Source organism: Camponotus vicinus, unplaced genomic scaffold (assembly GCF_025532165.1).
Source record: "Camponotus vicinus isolate PSW18456_S1 unplaced genomic scaffold, iyCamVici1.0 SCAF_2, whole genome shotgun sequence".
Lineage (NCBI taxonomy): Eukaryota > Metazoa > Arthropoda > Insecta > Hymenoptera > Formicidae > Camponotus > Camponotus vicinus.
The window spans coordinates 24371488-24394436 of record NW_028141956.1 but is presented as its reverse complement, the minus strand read 5'-3'; the positions used below and the strand labels follow the sequence as shown (position 1 = coordinate 24394436).

The 22949-nt window shown below is 33.1% G+C and overlaps 2 long non-coding RNA genes across 2 annotated transcripts in view; one reads left to right on the top strand and one right to left on the bottom strand.

The window, feature by feature from the left end:
- The window catches only part of LOC145966435 (uncharacterized), a 96792-nt gene that overhangs the window by 49297 nt on the left and 24546 nt on the right, over positions 1–22949 (top strand). The window lies entirely within an intron of this gene.
- LOC145966949 (uncharacterized) lies at positions 3783–5299 on the bottom strand. The gene is made up of 3 exons (XR_014437247.1): positions 4967–5299; positions 4309–4623; positions 3783–4197 (listed from the first exon to the last, which is right to left on the bottom strand). It is a non-coding gene; the product is annotated as an uncharacterized LOC145966949 (long non-coding RNA).

Sequence of the window (22949 nt, the reverse complement as noted above, 5' to 3'; positions counted from 1 at the left end):
ATGTAAAACATTTTAACTCTCGAAATAATAATAAAAATAATAATAAAAATAATAAAAATAATAAAAAAAATAAAAATCGAAATAATAATAAAAAAAGGGAAATTCTGCTAAATTAAAAAAATTATAAAAAGCTTGTTTTATTTTGGAAATATTTCAATTTATTCTTCACACATTAATTTTAAATTTATTAAACATATTGTAAGAAATTATATTTGTCTTCTATATGATATACAGAAAAGATTATGTATACTTTACAGATGTAAAACATTTTAACTTTCGAAAAATATCAGAAGATATTACAATAGGTACAGACTGCTGTAATAAATTTGTCTCTTTCTCTCTCTTTCTCTACCCGTATCTTATTAAGGAATTCACCTTAGACAGGGTCGAGGCCGAAGTTCGCGACATCGGCAGAAAGATGTGGTGACTTCCGGCGCGAGAGAGGGTCGACCATTAGCGAAGCTCATCGCGCTCTCTTTGTTCGTCAATGACGCCAATGTTGGGCCACGTGTGGCCGCCGTAAAAGGCGTGTGTGTACGTCGTAAAGCACTGGTCCCTCTCGCATGCACATGTTGCGTATCCGTTATGCGTACGCAGGTATATCGCTCGCGTGTATGGATCGCCCAGCGAAACAGATTCTGCCCTTTGTTCGCCGACGAACGCGCGACCACGTGAAACCAGGGGTCAGGCCCGCGTGTGGTCTACTTCGTCTTAATTGCCGATCCGGGTCGATGATCGTTGAACCCGAATCGTCTCTTCTTTTTGGAAACGACCGGTGGCGAAAGTGAGCAAATCTCCGAAGCGAAAGATACTTTGTCGAAATCGTGCCGTTAGACTAATTTCTTCGTCGAAATAATGATATTTCAAGCTTGTATCGCTAATCGAAATCCAACTGAAACTAGGACTCGATTAAAATATAATCATACCCAGGTATCAATCAGGTAATCATACCTAGTATCCTATGTTATTCTTTCTAGAATTGACAATTAAAGTGTAACCATAATCAGATACCAAAAATAAAATGGAGTATTCTATGTTATTCTCCTGGAATCAACATATAAATCGAATTTTGTATATTATATTTTATGTTTATGACATGTGAATTTTCAGTTTTTGTCTTTCAATTTTAATCTCAACATTTATTGTTATTTTTTTACATCTATAAATATCCCCATAGCATTTTAATGCGATAAACGCACCTCGTTAAGTCCATGCCATGTTTTCGCCTCTCATCCAGATATATTTGCATGTGTGCAAGTCACGCGTGTTGAGATATCATTAAATATATATCAAATTGCTCATTCAATCTATCTATATGAAATGTTTATATAAATTTGTACGCCAAAAGTAAATCAGCCGTCCACGGAAATAAAGCATATGTTCATCTAGTCAATAAAAATCTAATCAACGCTTGGGATCATCTATAATTTATTGATAATTTTTTTTCAGTAGGATTATATATTTGCAAAAATGATGCATGCACAACAAATGCAGAAAAATATAATGAATTGCAGAAATATATAATGCATAAAAGCAATTAAATTTTTTTATTTATGTGATTTATGTGATTCTATTATTTTACATATCAAATATAAATGTATATAATGTGTTTGTTACACGTGGCGCATTATTATATGGCAAATTAAAACTTGTTTACGCATAATCAAGCTTTGCAAAGACGTCAGATGCGGAAATGCAACATAAATAAAGTTTCATAATTGTAATCAGAAAAGCTTTGAAGTGCGATATAATCGTTGTTTACTCGGAATCTCATTAATAAAAAAATAGAATTGATTGATGCGACGTTTCCTATCCGTCTGTTTTTATAAAATTAGTAATTTGAATATCGCATAGTTTTTTCTTTCAATATAATTTTATTAATTATCATGAATAGATTTAAATTCATTAACAGTATTTTTAAAAAATATTTTAAGATTATTAAGTATAATTAATACTTAATTATAATTAAGTATACTTAATCTGAAAATGATGTAAAATTGATCGAAGTATCAGATTTCGCTCCATCATTACTTATTTTTCATCTTCCTTTAAATCGCTCAGTGAGTTTCTTCAAACTTATTAATCACTAAATTATTTTAATCTTGAGGTTGTACTCGTTTATATCAAAGTTCAATCATTTTGAGATTATTAAATTAGTAGCAATTATGTCATAATAATATCGAGATTTATCGAGGTTGACTTTGTTACTGAAACCAACAGCTGCGTTTAACTGCTGACACGCTGTTGTGTCTTTGCAATGACGCATAATTAAACATGATAAGTTAGCAGCTAGGGCCAAGCGAACCAAATTTTTTAATCATGTCTCGTTCTTGTACCTCGCTAACGAGATGACGCACGCTAAAATATACAAGTCTATATATCCGCACGCAAAACTGTCGCGACATCGTCGTAGTTTAATTCTAGACTTTATTTTCTATAACATCTTCATAATTTTATATAAAATGATTTTCTTCTATTTGTTCTAACGAAAGTAATCAGATCCAAGAAGTTTTAATATTTTTTCTATCTTGTAACAAAAATTATAATATTATTTTGATTTAAATTTAAAATTATAATATTATTTTCTGAAATTAAACTAATTTTCCCAGGGATGTGGGTTTACTATATTTAATTTGTTAAATTATTCTAAAAAATATTAAGAACATAAGTGTTGAGGAAAGTGTCAAAATGTTACATTATAAAGAAGCCTCTTCTCGCTCGGATGAATATCATATTTGTATGAAAAATGCAGGCCTATGTATCATGATCCTACAAGAGGAGACTGTATCGAATAGGCTTATCGGGATGCAAATAGGCGCTGTTTGGAAAATGACGATGCGAGCCCTTCGAGAAATCGTCCGATTAGTGCACGTCACGTGGAGTGGCACAAGCGGCTCCTTGTCTCTTCCTTCGATGTCCCTTTATGGTTGCGCGAGGTCGTCGACATGAAAAAAAAAAAAAATCTTTCATGAATATGCTTCTTTCATGCTAACGGACACGGAAATAAAGCAAAAAGGAGCAACCATATACGCGAACGGGGATGGGAAGAGTCGAAGGTGTGTTCATCGGGTGGAAAATAAGACCTACTTGTATGTTCGTAGGTGCCCTTTCTCCGCCTATTTCTCCTTTTACAACGAACATTGAACATCAACGTAAGCGTCTACTATACGTAATAAATATTGAAGATTTGATCTACGTACATAATCTGCTGGTTCATCGCTGTTTAATAGTATCATAATATCCGTTACGCGAAATAAACGAAAAAACTATTTTGCTCGATATTTGAAAAACTCGTGGCATATTTCTCATTTATTTCTTCAATTCTTACTTATAGGTATCTCAAACTATGCATTTGCATCAGATTTATGAATATTCTATTTTGCGCATGTTTTATGTATTTACATAAACTATTTATATATTAATGCTGATCACCGCAGAAAGAAAAGATTTAAAAATGAAAATTAAAATCTTACGACAGGAGAGATTACACAATTAAAAAAAACATTTTATTACATACAAACGACTTGCAGATTGCTTGGATAATCCTTTCGTAATAAAAGGAATGCCGATAGTCGCGCAAGATGTAGTGTATATTTCACTTATTATTTCTCTGTATTTTTTTAACAATCTGAATTTTTAATAATGTTTTTAACAATGTGTTAAAATTAATTAATAGTTGAACGCACTTGAGTATATATCATTTCATACGAAAGGGATACATCTATACATTTTAAATAATTAATGTATATAAATGTAACATTTATATACATTATATATCTCCTTCTCGAAGTAACAATCATTTAACACTAAAATCGTGACTTAATATGATAAATTCGCAACCGAAACCACACTAGGACCACAATAGGAAATCCGCGATATGGCGTTTCCTTTTTCATGCGACCGATCACCTCTCGCAACCGCTGGCGATGTCAAGGAACTTTCATGAATATGTTCAACTGGTAATACGCACCAGCGCTATCCAGCATTTTCACCCCCGCCATCTTCCTTCGCCAGAAACACCCTTCACTTTTTCCGATGACTGTACGCTTCTTGGAATTACGGATCTCTCTCGTATAAGAGCATGTGTCTCGTACATGGGTGTGCACGTATGTATGCGTGTGGGTCTGGTCCATTGGTTGTAAGCAGCAGTGTTTCTCAGACATCGGACTCCGCAGTTCTCTTTCTTCCTTGGCTACGCTAATAAAGTGAATAATAAATCGGTCGGCGCTTTTAAATGTCCGATAGAGATTTAAAAATTGCACAGCACGATCGTAAAAATGATTAATTTTGCATATAAAAAATATGTACTTTTTTATGGATAAGTTTGACATTATTAGCGTGTAATTTTTGAAGGAAGAAAAAGAAGACGAGAGGAAGGATCGTGTTGAAAGTCGCTTCACTATCACCATCGTATATTTCCTTTGTTCTGCTATCAGAGGAAAGGGGTGGACGGCATTCTCGCTCTCTCAACATAACTCCATCCTGTCGCGCTCCTGTTATTTTAGTTTTACGGACTCTGTGATAACAGCTTCGCTCCGCAGAAGCATATGCCCCTTGACAAGTACATATTTAAACATGTAAAACATGCATTGTAAAAAAATAAATAAGAGCCTCTTGAAAGATCTGCGAAAATAATGAAAATTATATAAATTCATATAAAAAACGAATTACATTTAACATCACATTACATTAAACATTAAGCATTTAAAGTATTTCATGAATTGTTTCAAATAAAACAAAAATTAATTTTTTATACTTATAATATATAATTACTAATTAGATATTAATATTTTATTTGCTGAAAGTTTAAAATGGAAAACTTCACAAATAGCTTGATTTTTAAATTTTCTACATATTATTATTATATGATCTCTCTTTTCTTTTTCTTTTTATATTATTTGGACTTGTATTTTAACTTTGGACTTTTGATACAAATTTATGTCGTCATTTTTTAAAAAGTGCTTACACAAGTTTGCTTTATATTAAGTGTTTTCTGACAGAATATGTCACGTTGCTTGAGTTTTCACATCTCGCAGGCATACACTTCAATACTTCCGACTCTATACAATACATAGATGGACACTCGAACCCGACCAGACCAGTTCGCAGCCAGTCATTCATCTCGTTTTCTCACTTCGTAGTGGCTCGCTTGTTCTATAACCATCGATCCTCGACCGCTGCCAGTTAGATCCTTTCAATTTATTCCTTCTCTACAACATGGGAAGGATCGCTCGCTGTCAGGATCAACGAGCTTTCGTAGCTCATGAAGCCTCTTGAGATGCTAAACGAACGTAACCAAAAAATATTCCAATACACAGCAGTCTTTTGATGCGCAAATGTTGCCATGGAAGATAGAAGGATCTTATCTTTTTATAGATTCATAATTTACTCAAAAGAGCATTTGGAGGGTTTTGCATTTTGTGCAGCTATATGATTGAATATAAACTTTATCTCTTTTGTAAGTTATATATAACTTAAAAATTATTCATTGATTTGTATTCCTTTTTTTCATAAAGATTTTTGCCTCAAAGAAGAAATTTGTCTTTAATATTTCATACATATTAGTCATTATATATGCATCTTTCGTATTCATGTTTATTTGAGAGAAATTTACATTAAAATACAATATTTATAAGAACAATGAATGCTTGTTCAAGGAAATACACAACTGTTTATAAAATGTCTGAAAATAATTTGTTAAGGTCGAATTCAAGTAAAAGGAGATAATATTAAGGAGATAATATTAAGTCAATTAAATGGGGTTTCGTTCCAAATGTTAAATATATTCAGCATGCTTTCCCTCAATAGTATTTCGTGGAAAGTAAAGGGCAAAAGGTTTAACGATCTTTTTTGATGATGTGCCTTAATTGGCATAGAGATAGCTTGAATTTCAAATGAGGGGAGATAATTCGGCCATATCCACCGTTATATTACATATTGTTTTCCTGCTTTTGATGGAACAAGGAAGTTTGCAGCAATGTTTGTGACAGAATGAACATCTGCTCAATTAGGCTTCTTAATTTATTCCGATTCATTCATGACTTATGCAGTGTATAACATAAATGAAAAGAACTCAATCTTATTATATACTTATAAGATTGTATAAATAATAATCTTAGAAATCATTCATCTTTGTAAAAACATTATAGAAGTATAAATTGAAAAAATATTTTTTGAGAAAACAATTGAAAGATAGAAAATAAAAAATTCAAGAGTATATAAATATTAATATAACCTTATATTCTATATCTTTATATAAGTGCATTCTTAACAATTTATCTTGTATTTTATCTATAAAGAATAAATCAAAAGAGACTTATACAATGTGATGTAATTTAAACAGAAATAATAATATTCATTTCCGGAAGAAATATTTACAACGCAGTGAAAAAAATATATATTTTTTCCGACGAGTTTAATTATAATCATTGAGAAAATTATCACAAGCAGCGTTTTCCAAAACGAGAAATTTTCCTTTCATGTAATGAAACACATAAAGTGCGAATTGTTACACAAGTGACATGATTAGCTTCCCGACTCATTATTCACGGTATTGCTGTTCATGAATAAAAAATATCGGAGAAACAAATTATACGTTCTAGGGGTTAACGCGCGAAGGCGAACTTTGGGCACGCTTTCACGTATAAATACACGAGATGCGAGACGCCAGGAGAGTCCTCAAGAGAGGCTTTCCGAGATGAAACGCCCGGATCAAAGGTTCTCCTTTCTCGCGCGCACAGTAATCTTGACTCGCCCGTTGTGTCGAGAGAGAAGAGCTCCCTTTGCTCTCTCCCGGAGCCATTGATAAATTCCCAGAGCTCGCGCGCGCTTCCACATCCCTTCTCATTCCGCGGATTGCATAAGTCGTCCTGCAAGCAGGAGCGATTTGCCGGACGACATTGCATCGCGGTGTATTGTATTCATGGCATTAACGCCATGATTGCGGTGGTCAACCTGCCGGTCGAGAATATGCCACGTATTCCTTCGTGAAATTACGCGACGCCAGGTTAATTAATTTTCACACCCCGGAAAGAGATGAGGTGACCGCGTGAACTCGTTTCTCCTTCTTTCCACGATTATCATTAGTCCCTTTATGGACTCATCGAATGAGTACTTGCTTAGTTTCGATGTTGGAAAAGGTGTGAACATTTTTATGCAATTTTTCTCTTTTGCAAAAATTATTGCAAGAAATCCTGTTCTAGAATAGGATAGAATACAACAGTTCTTTAAGTATACGCCTCTGTTTTGTATTAAATATGAATCTCTATCTATTTATATGTATATCGGTTTCTGATAATATAAATTGCTCTTCTTATTAATATACTCTGATTACTCTATTTCTGTAATACTGATACTGATTACTCTATTTTTATAATACTTAAGTATTAATAATTATTAATAAATACTATTAATAGAAATAATTATTCTATTAATAATTATTCTATTAATAATATTTATTAATAATATTCTATTAATTATTCTATAATAATCATTTCTATTAAACAATCATATTTAAATTGTCATAAAATAAATTTTAAATAATAGAATATAAATATTAGAATATAATAATAGAATATAAATATAAATATTGTTGCATTAGTAATGGTGTTTTTGTTTTCAATACTAATTTTATGAAATTAAAAACAGTAGGAATACTATAAAATAGTTCGAATTATCACATTCATCGAACGTGCTTAAGAATCGAGAAATACATCTCGCCTACAATTATCATGAAAGAATTATAGAAAGATTGAGTGAGCGAAGCAGAGAAAAAAAGACCTCCTTCATTTTCCGTTAGGCATTATCTAGCCTGCAAGGGTCTAGCTTCGGTTATCACAAAATTAATGAATAATACCGACCGACACAATCAACCGATCTCGCTGTTAAAGTCGGTCGGCTGTTTTTATCGCGAGTTATAATTATACGCGCACGATAAATCGCGTGTCGTCATCGCTCGGCGATTAACTAGCCGCCAAACAGAATTTCACACAAATAAAGCCTCTCCTGCAATGGATGCAACCTACAATCAATCCGACACTGAAATTGTTCCGGAAAGAATAAAAATAAATAATAGCTTGTATCACGCAGCCGCGTTTAAATCAAAGCAGACGTATTAAAAGAAAATCATTATTATTTTGCGAAAAATATGGTTAGTTGCATACAAAAAAAATATTTGACAGATAGATCATCTTTGATAAATTGAAGAGTAAAAGTAAAAAGTAAAATTCATTGTCAGAGAGCAGTTCAATGAGAGAGCGAATTAATGACAAATCTTTCGTGATGGCGATGATTTGTAATATGTAATATTAATAAAATAAAGAGAAAGAAAAAGATACATAAAAATACATATTTTTTTCTTAGATTATTACGTAATAAAAGGAACCAAATAAATATTGAAAAAAATAGAGCAATTTTCTCTTTAATTATACGAATCAAAAATGCAAGATAACCGGAATTGAAAAATTACAGATACCTTGGAAAAACTACAATATTGCCAAACATGTGTGCTATATGGAAAAAATGCATGTATAATGTGAGTGTATATATTATGCCCTCGGCATCGCTTTTTTCCTGACATCTTACAAACGGGCGGATGAAGAAAGATGACCATGCGTAGGGTTACCCTGGAAGAAAAGAGGCGACGGTTGTAAACCGAGTCGAGCCCCGGCCTGACCTCCCGGAGGCTGTCCGATAACTTTCAACTGACTCCACAGAAAAATCAGCGTGTGTTATCGCCCGGCCTGCTCGCGTCAATCCATGTTATCTTCGTTGCGGATATGTGGCAGCCAGAAACCGTCATGGGTGGCGTGAATATGTTTGTACAACTCAAGTATAAATCAGATTTTTCTCTGCGTCCTCACATCTCGTCGATAGTCGCCATTTTTTTTCAAGAGGTATTTGAAAAATTGCGTGACGTTTATTACAATGTTTGCGATAAAGTCTACGCTTGTTGCATATTGCACTTCTCTAAACGATATAACATGTATAGAAATATAATCCTAAAAATGATTCTTCGAAAATGGAATCGTCAAACATTTTCTGAAGCCCCTTTCAGTAATATAATATACTTAATGTCAGTTAGAATCTGGAACTCAGGACTCTTATTTTTGAATGGATCATATTATGCAGAATGGGCAAATGTTTAATGTAATGCGAATATGATATTCGAAAAGGAAATGAAAAAAAACAATCGTTCTAATCAATCGCTGACATTGATATGTGTACTCATTTTTCGCAAAAATGCATAATTTCTGCTCACTTATCGCCAAGTCGACAAGAGGAGCAAATCACTATGAATGTATTATCATAATAATCTGAACCTTGATGATCATCAAAACTCAAACTATTTGAAATATTACGATTATAAATGTAAATTGTGCATATTTATAATTTGCAAGTTTTATTTTTTTAATGAAATATCGAATAATTTTTTTATAAATTATATATTTGTTTTAAATATTTATATATTAAATATACTAATGTAATATTTTGTATATTTGATATAAATGTTTATGGCAAATAGAAAAAATCTTAAAAAATTGTTTTTTAATAATATTTCAATGTGATATCAATAATTGAAGTCCGTCTATTATATTTATTTATTTGATCTCTTATTTTGATGATATAAAAGCTATAATCTTCATATTACTCTTACAAGCTCTAACAGCTTATGATTCATCAGAATCGAAGAGATAATTTATATTATGTAAAATACAGAATGGAATACAATTTAATAAACGAGTCATGCGCGCAGAGACCAAGTCGCAACAGCATCGTAACGAGTAAGAACTACGCCTTATGAGTCGGACTGTACGTAAATTTGTATCAATTGCCGGTACAGCTGCTTCAATTTATTGTGGGATTAGAAACAATGAGTGGGGTCAAATGGTCCCTTCTTGTCATAATGTTCCAACCCTCGTTGGCGTCGGCCATGACGTCACTTTGTCTCCGAAATTATCAGCCGTCCATTTAATATTTTTACGCTCTCGATAATTTAAAAACTAAATTCTTTACTCATATTTATCAGAAATGATAAGACGATACATGTATAGACTTTTATCTTTTGTTGAAAATACAAAAATAGCATTCAGTGAAAAAATTTTCGATATTGTCGGTAAGCTGACTTTTTCTTTTAATGAATATACAATTAGCAGTGTTCTTTAGGAAAAGGAAAAGTTGGATTTATTTTTTTTAATTAGATTATTAACTAACTTTCAATCATAAATGAGAGAAAGTAAAAGTTAGTCGATTAAAAAAATAGTATATTTAAAAAAAAATTATTGCGACTAGATTTTAAAATACATACGTGTATTCTTTATTTTATTTTTTATTTTTCCATGTGAAATTCAAACATTTATTGTAATGAGGAAGAGCTTTTGCCATCGAAGAATATTGTCAGCAATATATTTATTAATTTTCTAACAAAAGTTTGAATGTATTTATTTATTGAAAACATTGTTTTTTTGATGTTTTAAAGATTTTTTAAAATACAGGTAAAAAATGATAGCCGCTCGATCAGATCCAAACTATACAATGGATGATCGAACATTGTTTTTACTCGGAATTTTGAAGAGTTGGCAGGTGCGAGTAGCAATGTATGGACCCGCGTCGTCCTGAAGATAATTCCGGAGGTTCGGAGGGGCCACGTCCTCTGTTTTGGCTCTCCATTTGGTCCATAAATATCACAAGGTTAACAGCGAGTTTTAGTCACGATGTTTCTCGCGTGCCGAAATCTTTTCATATTCAACAGGATGGGCAATTATCCAATAACAATTTCAACAAATGAATAGTATAATTATTACACATATTACTTGTTACAATAATAGTAAAAAATGGCATCACAGAAAATTAGAAGAGAGCAAAAAAAAAGAGAAAGAGAGAGAAAGAGAAAAATAGAAAGAAAGAGAGAGCGAGAAATAACATATTTCATAAGACATCTTTCTCCAAGACAAGATTAATCTCGTTGCAATATACATAGGATTGAAAAACAAGTTTCCGACGGAATTGTCGCCCGGGTAAAAGTCAAGATAAGAACGTATAGTGGAGCTAAAAAAAATTCCTTAAGGATGCATTACATATGCGAGAGATGGAACGGTCGGACGCCTCGTCGTCGCCTCTCGCCGCCTCTCGCCGTTTCTTTCTACCCGCGCTCCTCTCTCTTCCCTTTCCTTTCTGTTTATTTTTTTTATTTTTTTTTATTATTTCTCGTTTCTTTGCCCTGGGTTGACATCGTCGTCACGTAGCAGACTTCCTATGAACCGCGCGCTTTCCTGAATACCTAACTCCCAATCCTGCCGCGGTGATCCTTCTCACGAGGAATCTCGGGGAGAGAGAATATATCTCGGGAATATATCTCGGGTTTTCTATAAAACAGGATTTCATGTATATGTGTGACATGCTTTTCTACATAACGCTTTTACGTTGCAATGGGACGGTGCGTTAACAAAACAGGCGTCACGTACGATTTGAACTTTTACTTGTCATGAGATATATGTGATGTTTGAGACTTGTCTGCTTTTATGTGCAACCTGTACGCTTGCAGTTGATGGGTGGATAGGGAAAATGCAGGAAAATGCTTTAGATTTGATAAAAAATTATTATCTACACTAAATTTATCGAAATATACGTGAATCGAGAATTTAAAAGAGAACACATGAAATACTATTTTTCATTTTTTAATCCCAATGAAACATAATCAAATAAGATTGTTCAATAGATGTAAATCTGATATACACCTGATATAGCATGTAACGAGCTTGTACTTGTAAAAATGATCTTGTTGAGTATCTCCTAATTCCTTTATAAATTTACAACCATGTCTCTTGGATTGTAAATTCATTCACGTGCGCATTTCCTCGTAAAATGTTACACCGATCTTCACAGACAACAGACGATACATTTATATGCATTATCCTCACGATTGGAACCAACAAGATTAACGCGACTTTCATTATCTTGAAGATTAATTATATTTTGGGCTGATAATCGCGATCATATATTCATTGAAATTTTATTTTTTATTTTAATGTATAATTTCTTTTTTAATGATTATATTTAGCATAAAGATATGTATTTTCAAAATAGTAGAGAATTTTCGAAATATATATAATTCAAACTGTCACAATAAAAACGCTCTCTTCTGCATAGAAATTGTCCAATTGAAGGATCAAGGTTTAGGCTAATTAGTCATCTTGACAATGAATTACTTTGTCTGGTAAAGATCATAATACTTGGATCTATCATTATGTTCCACATCATCATTGAAATCTTTTTATAATGCCTTTTAATTTCGATATATAAATTATTTTTTAAATAAACACCTAGCATTAAGATACTTTCAAAATATCAGAAAATTTCCGAAATATTTATAAAAATGTCGCGATCGAACGCTTTCTTCTGGAGATCGTTTTAATTGGAGGGTCGAGGTGAAGTGCTTTAATCAATCGCCTCTGACAATAAATCATTTTGTCCGGTAAAGATCATAGTACTCGAGTCTATCGATCATCGAGGCGATTGGCTGGTAGCGATGGATACGGTCGCACTTTCAATCGCCGTCGTTAACAATTATGGCGTTGCCCTAACGGTTTTCGCGTCTGTAAAAATGCGTCTCGTTCGTCTCGCGTACAACGCGAGTGCACACGTATTTGTCGCACACGTTATACACCTCGCCGCGGCACAAGACTCTCTTTCGATACTCGCTCCTTTTCAAGGTGAGTCTTCGGGGTCCATTCACACGCACGCCGCGCTGTCGTCGTACGTGCACGCATCGTACACACACATATACACACAAAACCACAAATTAAGTCTCACACGAGCTCCTTCACCGACACAACCGTATATGAACCACGGGCTTTCAAGCGACTCGGGCACAAGGTACAGTCTCTTTGACAAGTGCGCCTTCCGACTTGAGAAAAGTGCGGTCCTTCGTCTCTTTTTTTAGCTGTTATGCACATGAACGTAAGATGGTCGTCCATCTCGAAGAAATATACCCCAAGCGCGAAATTAGCGTTGACATAAAATTTTTATGCGACCAAGCGATAATCAATTATAATAATAGTTTAATGATAAAAGTGCATTTATAAAGTCTAGCCGAATAATTAATTATCAGACCTCTTTGTATGTGTCTTATAACAAATAATACATCTGAATGAAATAAAAATAACATAATTTCTTAGGTATATTTTTTTCAAAAATTTCTATTTTGCTACTTAAATAGGATCAATTATCCTTCGCGTTTAAAAAAAAAGAAAAAATCAATCGCATCGAATTAATAGAACCGACAGACAACGCGAATCGGTCAGGAGTTGAATAATAAGATTGGACGCACATTTATGGGCGTCTCGTAAAAATGAAAATTTCTCGCAGACGAGGAAGGATGCGCGTTCGCGAGCGGCATAAGTTCACATTTATATTCTTAAACGGGACATCCTGCGTGTAAAGCCCGGCGGCGGATACGCGCGGTTGTATCGTCGCCGACAAGACGGACAGCGAGAAGACGAGACTGGCCCCTACGACTTATTGAATCCGCAGGACCGCATCGGGAATAGTCGCGACGACTGCGAATGACAAGACGTGGCTGCGAAATATTTATTCCCTTCCTGGCTGCACCGAGGCGGAACGTCCGAGGAAAACCCGATCGCAGGCTCCTCCTGAGAAATATACGTACATGTAACGTTCATATATTTATATAAACGTAGAAATTTTAAATAACTTTTGGAATTTTGTTGCAGGATGTATACTCTTCCTAGAGCAAATATATGAATATAAATCTTTGTCTTTAACGAGGCAGAAGATTTTACTTCTCCCGTACTATCTTTGTAGTAAACGTACTTTAATTAAGGACATAAATATTTCTCCAGACATTTTACGTAATCTTTTTTTTCACTTTTTGATGTAAAATATATATTCGAGTCCTATATCTTTCCTGCACATGTCCTGTGCGTCGTCCTTCTCTCGCCAATACCATCAAATACTTTGCTTTTGTGAGAACCCGAAATATTTACGATGTCGAAAGCAGACTTTGTAATGACGATGCTGCCCTCGAGGAAATTAGCCGTCGCGTTTATTTTAACGCGACCGACACATGGAAGCGGGTAATAAGGTAGTTCGCGTCTCGTTGTCCTTTTTAAGCTGGAATTTATGTAAATCGACGGTATGGTGTAAAATCCTTGCAACTTGGAAGAAATAATTTTCCACCTGAATATCATCCCATTAGGTTGGGTGAAACACCTTGATTCCTTATTGCGGAAATAGAGTTGTGTGTCAAATATTTACTATTAGTAAAGTCAGATTAAGATCTCGCGAGGCCCTTTATATATAAGCGCTAAATAAAATATAACGGTCTTCCTATTCCTACAATCTATCCGAATAATTTATTTTAGAATCACACAATATATCATAGATATTTTTAAATAAGAAATAAAGAGACAGAATGAAAAAGAATTATAGAATACATTAATATATTAATTATAAAAGAATATTAATTCACAAAATAAAAATTTATTTTTTATAACGAGTTGTACAAAAACGTTTGGACGACAATTTAAAAAATTTTAAGATTAAAGATGATTGATGAAGGTTGATTTAAGATTCGGAATATATATGTTTATGCAAAATATATATCATTAAAAATTTCATGTTGCACAATTAATTCGTGTTTAATAAATATGAAATATCAACACATATAATTAAATCTGAAGAAATCATCCTTTAAACGAATATGTGTCATTAGCGTGCAATAACATCGTTATTTTTAGTTGTCATGAGTGTATAAAAAAACATTCATCTAGAAAACAGTAAACAGCGTAACGTCATAATGATTTGCCATTTTCAATCGTCGTTGATATATATTTATAAATAACCGTTGTAGTAGGAGATGAACGTATCATCGTATGCATATTAAATGATTGATGGTACTCTTCTTATTTATCGAGCAAGAAACATATAACTGTGTTTGTGTAACATTGTACGCATTAGAAAATTTTCCGCTGGATTGTTGATACGTCTGTTTTTTTTTTATCCATAGTAAAACGGTCAGTAAAACGATGTTTAGATTTCAAAATATATGCATCGATATGTACAAGATGTTGAAATAACAGAATCAAGAAATATGACAGATATTTTATGTCATTAAATATTGAAGGTATTATTAATTTTTTATTAATATGTCTAATTAATTTCTTTTGAACAAAGTGATTATTTCGATTTCAAAGCAATATTACAAGAAAATTGTAGCGATATTTTCGAGATGATTGTCAGTTATATATTGCACAAAATATATTAACAATTAAGAGAATGAGATCTTTTTACTCAAATTACAATATTTTTTAATATTTATTTAAATATATCTAGATTAGAATTTTTTCTAAAACATGTGTTTTACAAGAAAAAACTTTTTTCTGCGTTTTTGAGAATTTAGAATAATATATATTTTTCGCAAAAATCTTTTCAAGAAAATACGGCTTTGTTTGCGAAAGACGACGTAAGGCTTGTATTCACGAGAGGATACGTGCCGTTTGGATTTCTTCTTATCGGCTCCGGCGCGATTTTCCTTGTGCACTGTATGCATGCATGCATGTATGTATGCATGCGCAGTTCTGCATATTCGTTCGTATCGCATTGATATACAGAGAGCGAGAGGCAGAGACTGCAGACGCGACGTGATAAAGAGAATTACGATACTACGTGGGGCAGCGATGCTGAACGCTGCGAGAACGACGTTGCACTATTCATAACGCGGTCTATATCGGGCTCGTTGACGACTGAAAAGTTAAATGCGAATCGAAATGAATGAAATTGCGTGCCGGTATGTAGAAGACGGCCGACAGGTGGAGTCTACTCCTTGCTCGTGTGCCTGTGCGATTTCATCCTATTTATAAGTTCTTCGTATTTCAGCAGATGGTGCAACATGAAAAACCAGTCGTGACATTAAGAACTTATTTCATAAGTGTAGCAAAAATTTCTTTAACATTCCGTGCTATAGTTGTTTCGATGTTCGTCGGGAATAAGGACGTTTGAACAAGGCGATATTCGAGAGAGAGAAAATTAAAAATAATTTTTTTCTACTATAATATTTAAGAGGACATTAGTAGGATGTTTCTGAAAAAACTTGAAAAATCTCGAATTCTCAGGAAAAATCAGAATTTTTCTCATTTCTTTTATATCTGGAAAAATAAGGAATTCTCATTGGAACTTGGGAAATTTTTTTAAAATTCTGCTTTCATAACAAAATATTGAATATGCAATACATATTTTTTATTGTAATTTTTAGTGATAAGGAAATGAAAATTTTATACAATAATTAAAAATGCTTATTTTTCGCAAGTCAATTTTTTCGGCACATTTAGAAATCTAATGCTTAAAAGACTGTGTTTTTCCTTCATATGAGTGAAAAACATTAGGAAACGCATACAATAAATTTATTTTAGAAAGTTACATTAAAACATCTTGAAAATGATTTTTTTCTAAAACATTTTAAACCAAAAAATATCTGGAAATTTAAGAATTTTTTTTTAAATTTGAGTAGACATCCTCTTTCCACTGATTAAATTCTCTGAAAAGAAAATTTAATTCTAAAGATTGATAATTTCTCGTCTCACTTCAAGATTGTTCAACTCTACATAAAATTAATTTAAAAAAATGTAACATATGTTACGTAAAATAAAATATTAATAAAAATAAATATTAATATTAATAAAATAAATAAATAAATATAAAATATAAAATATTAATAAATATTGATATTAATAAAATGATATTAATAAAATATTTTATTATTTATTTGCATCAGTCTGTTTAATAACTGCTGAAATTGCATCGTTGAGTAGTTAAAATAGTCAATTAAAGTCATTATTTTCTTCTAGATTTTAAAATACTTTTTATTACAGTCGTTAATTTAAAAGATTACTCCTAATTGCCTTACAATAAGATAAATACAATATATAAGAAAAAAAGAAAACATGTAAAACTGTACTTGCACAAACACAGTATGTTATCTCTTCGGCTGGTAAAAGCGCGCATAAATTTAATTTACAGTACGTTTCATTAGGGCAGTTCGCAGCTTATTATTAGTACATGTAACGTATAATTTACAGCAATGTAAATATAGCGATAGGAATGAGATTAACCCGCAAGATCGTTCACGCGGAGAGAATACCCATAGGAAGGAGCCATCCCCTCGCATCCCCTCGCAACCACCTATATAATCCCCGGCGGCGACGAGCCTAATCTCTCGTAATCGACACGAGGGAGAGAGGATTATGCGAACAATGATTACGAGCGACGAAGCAACGCGGCGCGTCCACCTCCCACATTCCGCGAGAGACGATTTCAACTCCGGCGAGGCGCGGTCTCAGTTGTGCGGCGGGCGACCGAAAGGAAGAAAAAAAAAAGATCTTTTATCGTTTATTAGGCATGCCAGACGCTTGCATAAACCGCGGTCGAGACGCGCGCCGCATAAGAGAATTAGCCGCGCGCAAGACCTCCGGCTAGGACGACGATCGTTATTTACAGGCCGCGATTGGCCGATTCGCTTTAAGCGTGATGGGCCTCAAGTGGTTAAGAGTGACGCTGACGTTTAATGACAAGCGCCTGCTGTTGAAAATTGCCGGCTAACAACCGGCTACTTACAAAGTCCGCTGCGGGTGACCGTTACATCAAGCGAGTCGTAAAGCAATCGGAAAGCGAAAAACCCCGCGGCGCGGCGTGGCCTGCGACCCGTTAGATTTGCAATCGCATCGGCGAACCACACTCCACGCGAGTAAAAGTAACGCAAATGCGGAAGAGATGGAGCTTTAACATCAGCTAAACTTCAACCTTGCCTTAATCGATTCCTCCGTCCATTTTTTCAACTAGGGTTACTTCGATTAAGGAGATGTCAAATCATTTGAGAAAAACACCGAGAGCTGCGAGATATCATATCATTGATTTCAAATTCTCTATACGCCTTTTTTTATATTCTCTATACGCCTTTTTTTATATTCAATATTTTATTTATATCATGAGTCACGTAAGATAAAGATCAAAAAATGTAACGCAAATATATTCGTGTATTGAGATGCTAATTTTATTATTGCAGCTTTTTTTATTCAATTGACGTCCGAGCAAAAGAAACTTAATAAACCTATATAAGTTTAATACTTAATGTTGTGTAATGAGATAACGAGATATGAATTAATTACGTGAATTACTATTCAAGAAGCTACGAGAAAAACGATGAGATTTAATTCTACAGAAAATACTTAGAAAAAAACTATAATGAATCAAATTGTTTCATAAGATGTAAAATGCATAAAATTAAAATAAAATTCCGAAAGATTTTAAAATATTATAATTCTGCAAATTTATGACTTTAAAAGAATGACAATAATATGACAGTAATATTATCTTTCCAAGCGTGACATGTGTGCGTGCAAAATATCGGCAGTATCGAATAACAGCGGAGAGAATAATAAAAATCGCTGCATTTGCAATAGCTACGCTCACGATGTGCGGCCGACACGATTGAAATGCCACAGCGTGCGCTCTTCGCCAACGTGAATTACAAAAAGGCCTTCGATGAAAAAGAATCAGACGCCATGATGGATTTTCCGCGATGAGCAGGGTCAAGGGACTCCAAATTTAAAAGGAATTAGAAAAATATATATTTCAAGATCAAGCATATTAAAATTTCAAATTTATAGCTTTACAATTAAGCTACAATTGAATAATAATTTTTAATAAAGTGGAATAATAATTTTTAATAAAGTGAAATAGTAGAGAATAGAAGTAGAGAATAGAAGTAACTCATAAAATTTCCTCGTTAAATTCATGATAAGTAACACTAGGTAAAAGTTTATGAGAAATTAATTAATTTGATAAACGATAGCACTTTATTAAATTAGAAATTGCTAAAGAAGCAGAATTGTCATATATTAATAACATGTTGATTCTCACCTATAGGTGCAAAATATCATGCCTTTATTTATTATTTACAATTATAAATTACTCTAATATATTCTACTTTCGTTTAATTAAACATTAACATTTAACGATCAAGTTATCATCAAGTATTCGCGCAAACGAGGAGATTACAATAAGAGAAAAAAACAGCTGTTTAAAAGTTTCGTGTTGAATAATGTTCAATTACAGTCGCATTAGCCGCGTTTTTGCAATTTCCTCTCGTGGTGTCCGGATTAAGTAGAAAACCAAGCAAATACCCATGGATACGCGCGATTTGTCGACGGAAGTTGAGAAACTTGACGGCGGATCCAAGGCGAACTGGAATAGCGGGTCGTGCTGAAAACCTGCCCGGCTATTTACTCAATCATACTTACAGATACACGATGCGTATCTGAGATCCTGCTCTGTATAATGATATGCGGTTGGTGGATGTGTACTGATAAATAACGACATGTCGAATTAAACGAACCAGTCGCGCGATGATTCTGGCAAGCGATGCATAAAACGCAGCCGCCAATAAACGGCCGAGAAATTAGCTTTCAATCGCGGTTACGATCGACGACGATAATATGATGTTGGTCTAAACGCAAATGACGTATAGGCATCGATTTGTATTTATCTTATATTTGGCCATTCATTGATTAAGTCTTTTTTTTTTCAAGGCGAAACTTGAATCTATCGTTCGCATTGTTTAGAATTAATATGGCGATGATTAACGATATTGGAAATGCTAATTTTTTATTTGGGAAGCACCAGTTCTTAAATTTTATATTATTAAGTTTATTTTTTGATATGATTAAAAAAAATAGTAAAATTTATAATAATTAGCTTGTATTCTTAGAAGCATAATTAACTGTGTTTAAATGTTAAACTGATTTTACTTTGGATATAAGTGAATAAAATCCAATTTTTGAATCGAATTAATATTTAATTACATAAATGTCTGCTAAAGTAAATGATTGTTGCGTGCTTTGCGTGAATAATTTTAGATTCCGGATATTTTGGGATAAAAATCGTAGCAGCAGTGAGATCAGAAATGCAAATTATACTCGTGGTAAAAAAGTTGTACCTGTCCCATTGAAATAACTCTGACTACGAAAATTTTTTTGCATTTTTAAGGAACAATTTTATTTTTAATATCGAAATGAGGATAGTCAAGATGCTAATAAATACGTTGGCCAATCGAATTGAAGAAAAAAAACAGAAATCGAAGTTTTTTATTTATGTGTGAGACGCTTCGCTTGGCTACATATTTAGCGTATGACCAATTAAACTAATTAAACTAATTAATAAGAACGAATTTATAACACACATGATTCATCAAAAATTGCACTCTTATTGTAGATTTCTTTAGTAGAATTTTTCTGAAATTCTATTAAAGAAATCTACAATGAGAGTGAAATTTTTCAATGATTCTTGATGAATCATGTGTTATAAATTCGTTCTTTATTAATTAATTTAATTAGTTTAATTGGTCACACGCTAAATACGTAACCAAGATAAAATTCTAATCTACTTATTTAAATACTAAGATATCTCTAATGAGATAAGAGTTTTTTAATTGCAGAAGAAATTATATTATCTATTAATATTTATAGGTATTTTATAACTTTGTTATCTCAAATTTATAATATTATACCTGTGAAGAAACACATTGATTTTTGATATCCGTTTTTTATTTCTCATCGCGATATTCGCATAAAATTGAAGCACACGCGATCACCGCCACAAGTTCCGTGAGAATCTGGTGATTCGATCATTCGCGTTGTCGATCTACTCATTTTCCCGATTCTCCATTATTATTGCAACCCGCATGATGACGCTCCCGCGTGCTACCCCATTCAAATGTGATTTAGAAATTGCCTGCTGCTCTCCTCTCCCATCCCGTCGCCACCCTTAAGTTGCATTAATGCTTCGGTACCAGACGACTAGGTCGCGTGTTGCTGACATACGGGCTCCTCAATTGGTATAAATTGCCGCGGACTCCGACGACGGCCGATAAAAGTATTTTGTCGCGTAGTCCCGTATATTGTAGTACGTCATACGATTAAACGAAACAGATTAAAATATCTCGAAGCATGCCGGATATGCAGAGCAACAATCTACTTGTCTGTCAATATACTTGTTAATTGTACACAGAAAAAAAATAAGTGTCAAATCAAAATTTATATACTTAAACTAACGCATTTATTGTTTCGTATATACGAAACAATTTATAATCTTCTTAGAAGAATTTAATAAATTTCAACAATATTATAGTTTTATTTTAATATTGTAATTGTCACCTCAAGAATATATAATTATTTAATTTTACTTTAAGAAAATTATAATCTTTGATTTAAAAATGTTATTTTCTATCTAACATTGTTTCTTTTCCACTCTAGAAAATTAAATCTTAAATCATAAGAATATATTTTTCTTGATTGAACTATATAAAATGGCTTCATTCAAGTAAGCAATTATTCAAAATTATATTTTTCTTTAATTAACGCAATATAATCTCATTTCAAGATTTCATTTCGAGATGTTAAAATTAAATATATTTTCAAAACAAGAATGTCCTTTCTTTTTGTGTATAATATTTTATTTTATTTTCTCTCATATGTTTCATTAAAATGTTATCGTTGTAAAATCATAATTTTCAATCATGAATAAAGGAAAGAAACTCGGTAAAGAAACTTAGCAATTATGCTAAAACGAAATATGACGTTCTACTAACTACTCTAAAGCAGTAGTTGTAATATTTGAAAATAATGGCTACGTATATATTATAATATTTTAATATATTATATTTATATTATATTTATATTATATTTATATTATATTTATATTATATTTATATCATATTTATATTATATTTATATCATATTTATATTATATTTATATTTATATTATATTTATATTTTATTATATTTATGTTTTATTATATTATATTTTGTGTTATAACATTTTAATATTAAAGATTACATTTTTCGTAAAAAAATTTATGTATGATAATATACATCTGTAACAATTTATTTACATATGTTCGATACAAAAGATAAGAAAATGAATAAAACTTGTACAGCGACATAATACGTTAGGCTCTCGTACGCTCTTGATGATCACGTTAAAGTCAAATAATTTTGGAGAAATCCGAGAATATAAAAAATATGCTAATTATCATAAGAAATGAAGTCATATAAGTACACATCCTTAAAATATAAAAAATAAACGAAGAGGAAACGCAAATATGCCAGAAATATGATTTAATATGATTCTTGGCGATCTTTCATTACGTTTCTCATTAGTTGCGTAATTCTCGCATCACCTCTTCATCATACAAGCGCCGATTTTCGCCGGTACGTACAATTTACTTATGTGATAAGCACATATTTCGGCGAATGCATCGGCGAGGATTTTGCGAATTTGCCGCGACTCGAATCCTCGAAAATACGCCAACCGCAACGAAAGCCGACGCCGAGGAAGTGAAGAAGAGGAGGAAGAGGAGTAAAGAAACAAAAAAAAAATAGAAAGATGTAAAAGAAGGAGCGCGCGCGGGGCCGGGGGCCGCGAGGGAAGAAGTAAGAGTCGTAAAACGGGTTCTCTTCTGGCCCCCAGGGGTCCCTTCTTGCTGGCCTTTTTACACGGAGGCCTCTCCACGATCTTTCATGTTAAACGCCGCGATGCTGCAACGAGCGCGCGCTCGCTGGACGTGGAAAAGTCCATGATTTCCGGTTTCAACGACGGCGATATTTCGCGCAAACGTATCGGATTTTCGCACTTCGTATGTGCTTGGTACGTTGAAAAATTCGTGCGTGATCCGTAAACATGATCGTCGACGATCTTCCTCGATCCTGAGGTGCGCTGAGTCGCGATAAGCCTTTAATTAGACCGAGAAGGTGTTCCGCGCGATACGCGCCTCTTGACATTTTATTTACTTGTTTACCTGCCATGATATCAGAGTTAATTATTACAACTCCTCCTTCTTACGTAATTGTTAATTTACGAACAAGCGACTCCACCAACTA